Source organism: Ctenocephalides felis, unplaced genomic scaffold (genome assembly GCF_003426905.1).
Source record: "Ctenocephalides felis isolate EL2017-DRISC unplaced genomic scaffold, ASM342690v1 CF-g0.4_SCAFFOLD_03570, whole genome shotgun sequence".
Taxonomy (NCBI): domain Eukaryota; kingdom Metazoa; phylum Arthropoda; class Insecta; order Siphonaptera; family Pulicidae; genus Ctenocephalides; species Ctenocephalides felis.
In genome coordinates this window covers 10,927,298-10,935,632 of record NW_020539724.1, presented here as the reverse complement: position 1 = coordinate 10,935,632, position 8,335 = coordinate 10,927,298, and positions in this window count along the sequence as shown.

Sequence of the window (8,335 nt, the reverse complement as noted above, 5' to 3'; positions counted from 1 at the left end):
TATCAAGAGATCCTGTAATGATGAAAAATCATTCCTTCTGTTTCTGTCCACAACTTTGCAATAATTACAATTTACATAGTACACGGATTTACATCAACTTTACAAAAATTGGAAACTAATGTTGATAATTTTTAGTAAGGATGAAATAAAAAATATTTAAATTATATTATTAAAATCATTTCATCTGCAATACTTTATTTGCAAAAATTTTATAGCCAAGATTTAAATGAAAGGTTTGCGGTAGTTCATATTTACTTCAGAAAGCAAACTGCCACAAGTTCAAAGACGAGATTTGCTCTCTCTTGGATTGGTTTAGTTTGTAAGTAACTTCACATTTTTTTAGTTAATTTCAATAAATTATAATTGTAAATCTAATTATTAGAAAAAATATAGGTGATACTACAAAATTTAAAAAGACCAACTATATTATTAAATAAATATGTCATTGATAACCAAGATTTTTTTTGTATAATCTTGAGTGTAAACATATAAATTTGAAAAAAAAAATTTAACATATGCCTATATGTGTATACATATATATCGATATTTTAATTTTTTATAATAAAATAATTCATTTTCAATTTATTCCAGCGTCTTTAGGAGGGATTTTCGGACTATTTCTAGGATGCAGTTTCCTTAGTGCATTAGAATTAATATATTTTTTAACAGTACGTCAGTACATTATTTATAAAAGATTAAAATCTCAAGAAGTCATGAAAAAATTAAGAGAAAGAAATAAATATGTGTCGTACAATTCATCAGATAGAAAAGCGAAAATAATATTGCCACAACAAGCAGTTACTAGGAGATTTTGAATCAATAATAAATATAATTGTAAAATAAAATCCTATGAAAAAAATTCAAATGGCAATCTTAATCCAAATAAACTGTGGAATCATGATAATCAATTTATACCTAATGGTAATAAGTTGAAATTAAAATTCTGATTCAATTCCAATGAATATTTTAGTGTATTAACTATATTATGATGCTCTTTGAATATTTTTCAATTCATCTAAAATTTCTACGTACCACACAAAGTAAATTTTACATAAATGATTATTATGGAAAATAATATATTCATATTCTCTATGCATTTGCATAAAGTATTTTTCATTTCGATAAAATATAAATTTGAAGTTTCAAATGCCTTTGGCAGGAATTGCGGTTCGAATATTGTTTTCAAATTGTATTTAAATTGAAAATGAAATGTATAAATATATATATATATATATATATATATATATATATAAATATGTGTCTGTGGAAATTTTGCATTTTTGATTTTATACCCAGCCACCAAAATAAATAAATAAAAATAGTATATTCGAATCTATGTGCGTTTTATTAGAACACCTGGATGAGAGATTATAGCCAAAAATTGCATATTGCAAATAAACTGATTTACGAATAGAATTTATAAGCTTTAACTGTAAAAATGATTTTATTAAGTAATGATTGTATTGAATTTTTTGATATAAATTACAATTACACCATTTAACTTCCATAATATAGAGTCTCAATCAGATATAATAAAAGATGCGGGAAAATTAAATAAACGATATCTATGTTACATTATAGGCAATGGTTTCTTTGCTTTTTTGGTTCATTTTCAAATGCAGTGGACTCCCAATTTTCATTTCGTGGACCCCCCAAATTTCATTTACGCTGCCGTTGACCCTTAAAAGTCGCATGGACCCCTAGGTGTCCAAAATTTAGAGAAACAGCTTAGTTATGGGATTTTAGTGTCAGAAAAGAACACAAATCTGTTTCACTTTGGAATCATTGTAAATATCTGTAAGTCTAATAGTTATTACCCAGTAGCATCAACATTTTTTGCAATTCTACCTTGCAAAAACGATTATCTTTGAAGAATGTAGTCATTGGAGCAGGATTAAGATCCAAAGCTGCACGTGCGTTGTTTCATCTTCCTCATATAAAATGAAGACAAACAACCTTCGCTATTGGATTTGGCGTGTACAATAAAAAGACTCAACCCTACTTCATCTTCCTTGTCAACAACAATTGTGCAAAAAGCTGTTTTATTAAAAATGCATTCGAAACGTTGAAATTACTTTGAACGTCCCAAGGGCTCTATTCCGCCAAGTCGTGTTCAGCCGTCGCGTTTCATATAAATTGTTATTTGCTATAAAATGAAAATTAAATGTTTTGCGCTCGTCCGGAATCAATAAAAACGTGCACTGGCAATATAGGTACACTCGAACGGATTAATAATTGAAAACTCTTTTCACAGATATCCTTGTAATTAAATGCCATAAAATTGCCCATGTTTTTGCAATTAAAAATGTAGCACAAGGCACATTGTCTCGTATGTGACAGTTATCATGACGAGCAAGAGGAGAAATGTTGGCGAGGAGAAAGATGTTAAGAATTCGCGATTGAAGTTTTTTCGGGAAGCCTACGAGGAATTGCCAAAAAAACGTATAATCATGGATTTATTTATACGGCTACGGAAAAATTATATGGGAGGTATTATATGGAATGTATTTAATAAATTCATCAAATAAGCTCAACATACAGACACAGATTTATATACAGATTTAAAAGAAAAGCCAAACTTTTCGATATACAACATACCCCAAAATTCAACATCAAGCCACAACAATGTGATAATATTAATCGTGACTATCGTGAAAAAAGTTAGACAAAAATTATCTCAGCAGTTTGGATATTATGTGCTTTTAAGTGCAACTTCTGGTGAAATTGTGACCATTTTTTGTTATTGTGTTTGGTAATTCTTATTCATTTATTTAAACTCTGGATAACATTTTTAGTGCCACAAATTTTACAATTGCCCCAACTTTATAAAATGAAGACTTTTAGATTAACTATGAAATGCAAACTTTCGAAATTGGTCAACTTTGTAAGGCCAAAGTTTCATCAACAGTTGGAATTTCCAATCAGACTTATAAATGGTCAAATGGTAAAATACTTTATAGTTTCATAATAAAAATATTGGGTAAAAAATATTGTATTAATTGATTAATATAAAAATATAGTATTAATTACTTGAGATTTTAATAAATTATTAAGTTTTTATATATACTATATTATATACAAAGTTTAAATAAATGTAAAATTCAAAATATTTTTTTTAAATTTTAAATAAATATAATGTGAATTTGACTTAATTGAAAACAAAATTAATAATTACACAACTTTTGAAGCTTCATATAAAACTAGGATAATTAATATTATAATAAAACACTTTTAATCACTTTAAATTTAATTTAACTACATTTTTGTAGCGTAAATTTATAATTAATGCAAACTTAAATTTTAAAGTATTTGAAGCAGAAATTTCTTACGCTAAACAAACATTATATTAAAACACGGCGACCCAATCTTTCGTTGAAATTACAAAACTTTTAAATTACAACTTAAAAACTTGACGCTAATGACAACTAAAGAAAAACAAGCAACAAGAAATAGAAAATTTTTATTTCACTAACCATCAAGGCGTTGTGTTGCAAAAAATAATGAAAAGTTTTGTGGAAACTGTTTTCTGAAATCTATATCGTTGTGGCCCCGTGGAGGTTTTTATAGTTCGGAAGTTTTTAGTACTTGTTTCTGTAGATTTTAGTGAAAGCTCCGAAAGAAAAGAAATAGAAAGAATTTGGAAAGCAAAAATAAATGCTTTCGATAACATGGCATCACATTTTAAAGTTGAATCTCCAATATCTTACAATAATAAATATATACTTTCAGGTATAAACATCAGTCTCCTGGATAATAGCTGATAGACGCTGAATCTTACATATGTATAAATCTCTTATTATTTCTAGGATATTTTGGACTTTTATTCTGGGATGTGGTCTGTTCACGACGTTTTCTTGGTGAATTCATTCTGGACCAGATACCTAGGTCTGCCTCTCAGACTGAACGTTGCCTCTAGTACAGAATCCACGTCCAAATTTCCCTTCCCGGCGGTAACTTTATGCAACAAGAATTTCGCATACGAAGACAACATAAGGGCTGTTGCTGAATACTTGTGAGATACAAATATGATTTTATTGGAATGTTGAGTTTTAAAAATTATTTAAAAATATTGATTATTTCCAGATCCTACGGCAGTTATTCCGACAAAGAATCAACCCGCCAGCAAATCACCCGCGGCCTTCGCGATTTATCAAGTATGAACTTCTGGAAAGTGGACAACACATCTTTAGAAATCCTGACTGAGGCTGCCCAGAAAAGCAATGAAAATTTCGGAAGCATCATGGATAAACTGGGTCAATCTTGTGGTGAAATGCTAATGCGATGCAGATTAGAGGGATTAGAAAGAAATTGTACGGAATTATTCACGAGAACGGTGACGCCCGACGGACATTGTTGCTCCTTCAACTTGCATCTGCAATCGAGGTAAGGAATAAAGGAAAGATTTTCCAGAAATGTCAAGAACGTGCTCTTTGATCGTGATTTTACTCATTACGTTTTATTAAAGATCAAAGAGGAGGATAAATGATTTCGGAGAATTCTCTAGGAATGTGAATTAAAAATGGATTGCTGCTTTAGCTAGAAAATTACGCACAAGGATTTTATTTGCAGCGAACAGAACACTTTGCAAATTATATTTTTTATTTACGAGTGATATTAAAATCGATTTGTAAACAGATTAAATAGTATATAAAATACACAAAATCACTGCAAAAGCTTGAGTAACAGATTGTGTAAACAAACTAATTTACATCGATGTAATTTTCAATTAATAGAGTCATACAGAGTTTTTATAAAACGAGATTGATTAAACGAGCAAAAATTCGTTTTTCTGTCTGAATCGCATTAAATAAATATTTTCTTCGTAATAAAAAAACAAAATTAATTTCCAGCTCAGAGACAGATTATTACAGATCTCAATTTTTTGGTCAGTCAACAGGATTAAGCGTGATTGTGAAAAGAAAACCTAATCCTATAAGGCGTGCTGAAGAATATTCTGATAAGATACAGGTGATTTTAAATATAATGAATATCTAATTTTTTTTGAAATACTACAGTTTATTTATATGACTTCGTATTTATATTTTTCAAATATAAAGCTATGAATAATAATTTTGTTTTGTGCAAAAGCGCTTTTCATGAAAACGATTTTATTAAACACAACAAACAATTTTATGCGGTCACTGCGTGCTTTATATAGAAATTATAGTATTTATACAAATCTCCTAAATATATATATATATACTAGCTGACCCGGCAAACGTTGTTTTGCTAAATAAGGTATATTCTAGACAATTTCTAGAGAATCAAAAATATTAATACTTTAAGTGTATAAGGATGTGTTGTTTGAATGCTATATACAATGAAGTATTATAAAAACAATAAACCCCATTGGTTCCGGATAATCCGAAGTCCGGATAATCCGAATTCCGGATAATCCGAATTCCGGATAATCGAAAGTCCGGATAACCCGAATTCCGGATAATCCGAATTCCGGATAATCGGAATTCCGGATAATCGGAATTCCGGATAATCGGAATTCCGGATAATCGGAATTCCGGATAATCGGAATTCCGGATAATCGGAATTCCGGATAATCCGAATTCCGGATAATCCGAATTCCGGATAATCCGAATTTCGGATAATCCGAATTCCGGATAATCCGAATTCCGGATAATCCGAATTCCGGATAATCCGAATTCCGGATAATCCGAATTCCGGATAATCCGAATTCCGGATAATCCGAATTCCGGATAATCCGAATTCCGGATAATCCGAATTCCGGATAATCCGAATTCCGGATAATCCGAATTCCGGATAATCCGAATTCCGGATAATCCGAATTCCGGATAATCCGAATTCCGGATAATCCGAATTCCGGATAATCGAAATTCCGGATAATCGAAATTCCGGATAATCGCAATTCCGGATAATCGCAATTCCGGATAATCCGAATTCCGGATAATCCGAATTCCGGATAATCAGAATTCCGGATAATCCGAATTCCGGATAATCCGAATTCCGGATAATCCGAATTCCGGATAATCCGAACTCCGGATAATCCGAATTCCGGATAATCCGAATTCCGGATAATCCGAATTCCGGATAATCCGAATTCCGGATAATCGGAATTCCGGATAATCGGAATTCCGGATAATCGGAATTCCGGATAATCCGAATTCCGGATAATCGGAATTCCGGATAATCGGAATTCCGGATAATCGGAATTCCGGATATTCGGAATTCCGGATAATCGGAATTCCGGATAATCGGAATTCCGGATAATCGGAATTCCGGATAATCCGAATTCCGGATAATCCGAATTCGGATAATCCGAATTCCGGATAATCCGAATTCCGGATAATCCGAATTCCGGATAATCCGAATTCCGGATAATCCGAATTCCGGATAATCCGAATTCCGGATAATCCGAATTCCGGATAATCCGAATTCCGGATAATCCGAATTCCGGATAATCCGAATTCCGGATAATCCGAATTCCGGATAATCCGAATTCCGGATAATCCGAATTCCGGATAATCGGAATTCCGGATAATCGGAATTCCGGATAATCGGAATTCCGGATAATCGGAATTCCGGATAATCCGAATTCCGGATAATCCGAATTCCGGATAATCCGAATTCCGGATAATCCGAATTCCAAATTCCGGATAATCCGAATTCCGGATAATCCGAATTCCGGATAATCCGAATTCCGGATAATCCGAATTCCGGATAATCCGAATTCCGGATAATCCGAATTCCGGATAATCCGAATTCCGGATAATCCGAATTCCGGATAATCCGAATTCCGGATAATCCGAATTCCGGATAATCCGAATTCCGGATAATCCGAATTCCGGATAATCCGAATTCCGGATAATCGGAATTCCGGATAATCGGAATTCCGGATAATCGGAATTCCGGATAATCGGAATTCCGGATAATCCGAATTCCGGATAATCCGAATTCCGGATAATCCGAATTCCGGATAATCCGAATTCCGGATAATCCGAATTCCGGATAATCCGAATTCCGGATAATCCGAATTCCGGATAATCCGAATTCCGGATAATCCGAATTCCGGATAATCCGAATTCCGGATAATCCGAATTCCGGATAATCCGAATTCCGGATAATCCGAATTCCGGATAATCCGAATTCCGGATAATCCGAATTCCGGATAATCCGAATTCCGGATAATCCGAATTCCGGATAATCGGAATACCGGATAATCGGAATTCCGGATAATCGGAATTCCGGATAATCGGAATTCCGGATAATCGGAATTCCGGATAATCGGAATTCCGGATAATCCGAATTCCGGATAATCCGAATTCCAAATTCCGGATAATCCGAATTCCGGATAATCCGAATTCCGGATAATCGGAATTCCGGATAATCGGAATTCCGGATAATCCGAATTCCGGATAATCCGAATTCCGGATAATCCGAATTCCGGATAATCCGAATTCCGGATAATCCGAATTCCGGATAATCCGAATTCCGGATAATCCGAATTCCGGATAATCCGAATTCCGGATAATCCGAATTCCGGATAATCCGAATTCCGGATGATCCGAATTCCGGATGATCCGAATTCCGGATGATCCGAATTCCGGATAATCCGAATTCCGGATAATCCGAATTCCGGATAATCCGAATTCCGGATAATCCGAATTCCGGATAATCCGAATTCCGGATAATCCGAATTCCGGATAATCCGAATTCCGGATAATCCGAATTCCGGATAATCCGAATTCCGGATAATCCGAATTCCGGATAATCCGAATTCCGGATAATCCGAATTCCGGATAATCGGAATTCCGGATAATCGGAATTCCGGATAATCCGAATTCCGGATAATCGGAATTCCGGATAATCCGAATTCCGGATAATCCGAATTCCGGATAATCCAAATTCCGGATAATCCGAATTCCGGATAATCCGAATTCCGGATAATCCGAATTCCGGATAATCGGAATACCGGATAATCGGAATTCCGGATAATCCGAATTCCGGATAATCCGAATTCCGGATAATCCGAATTCCGGATAATCCGAATTCCGGATAATCCGAATTCCGGATAATCCGAATTCCGGATAATCCGAATTCCGGATAATCCGAATTCCGGATAATCCGAATTCCGGATAATCCGAATTCCGGATAATCCGAATTCCGGATAATCGGAATTCCGGATAATCGGAATTCCGGATAATCGGAATTCCGGATAATCGGAATTCCGGATAATCGGAATTCCGGATAATCGGAATTCCGGATAATCGGAATTCCGGATAATCGGAATTCCGGATAATCAGAATTCCGGATAATCCGAATTCCGGATAATCGGAATTCCGGATAATCGGAATTCCGGATA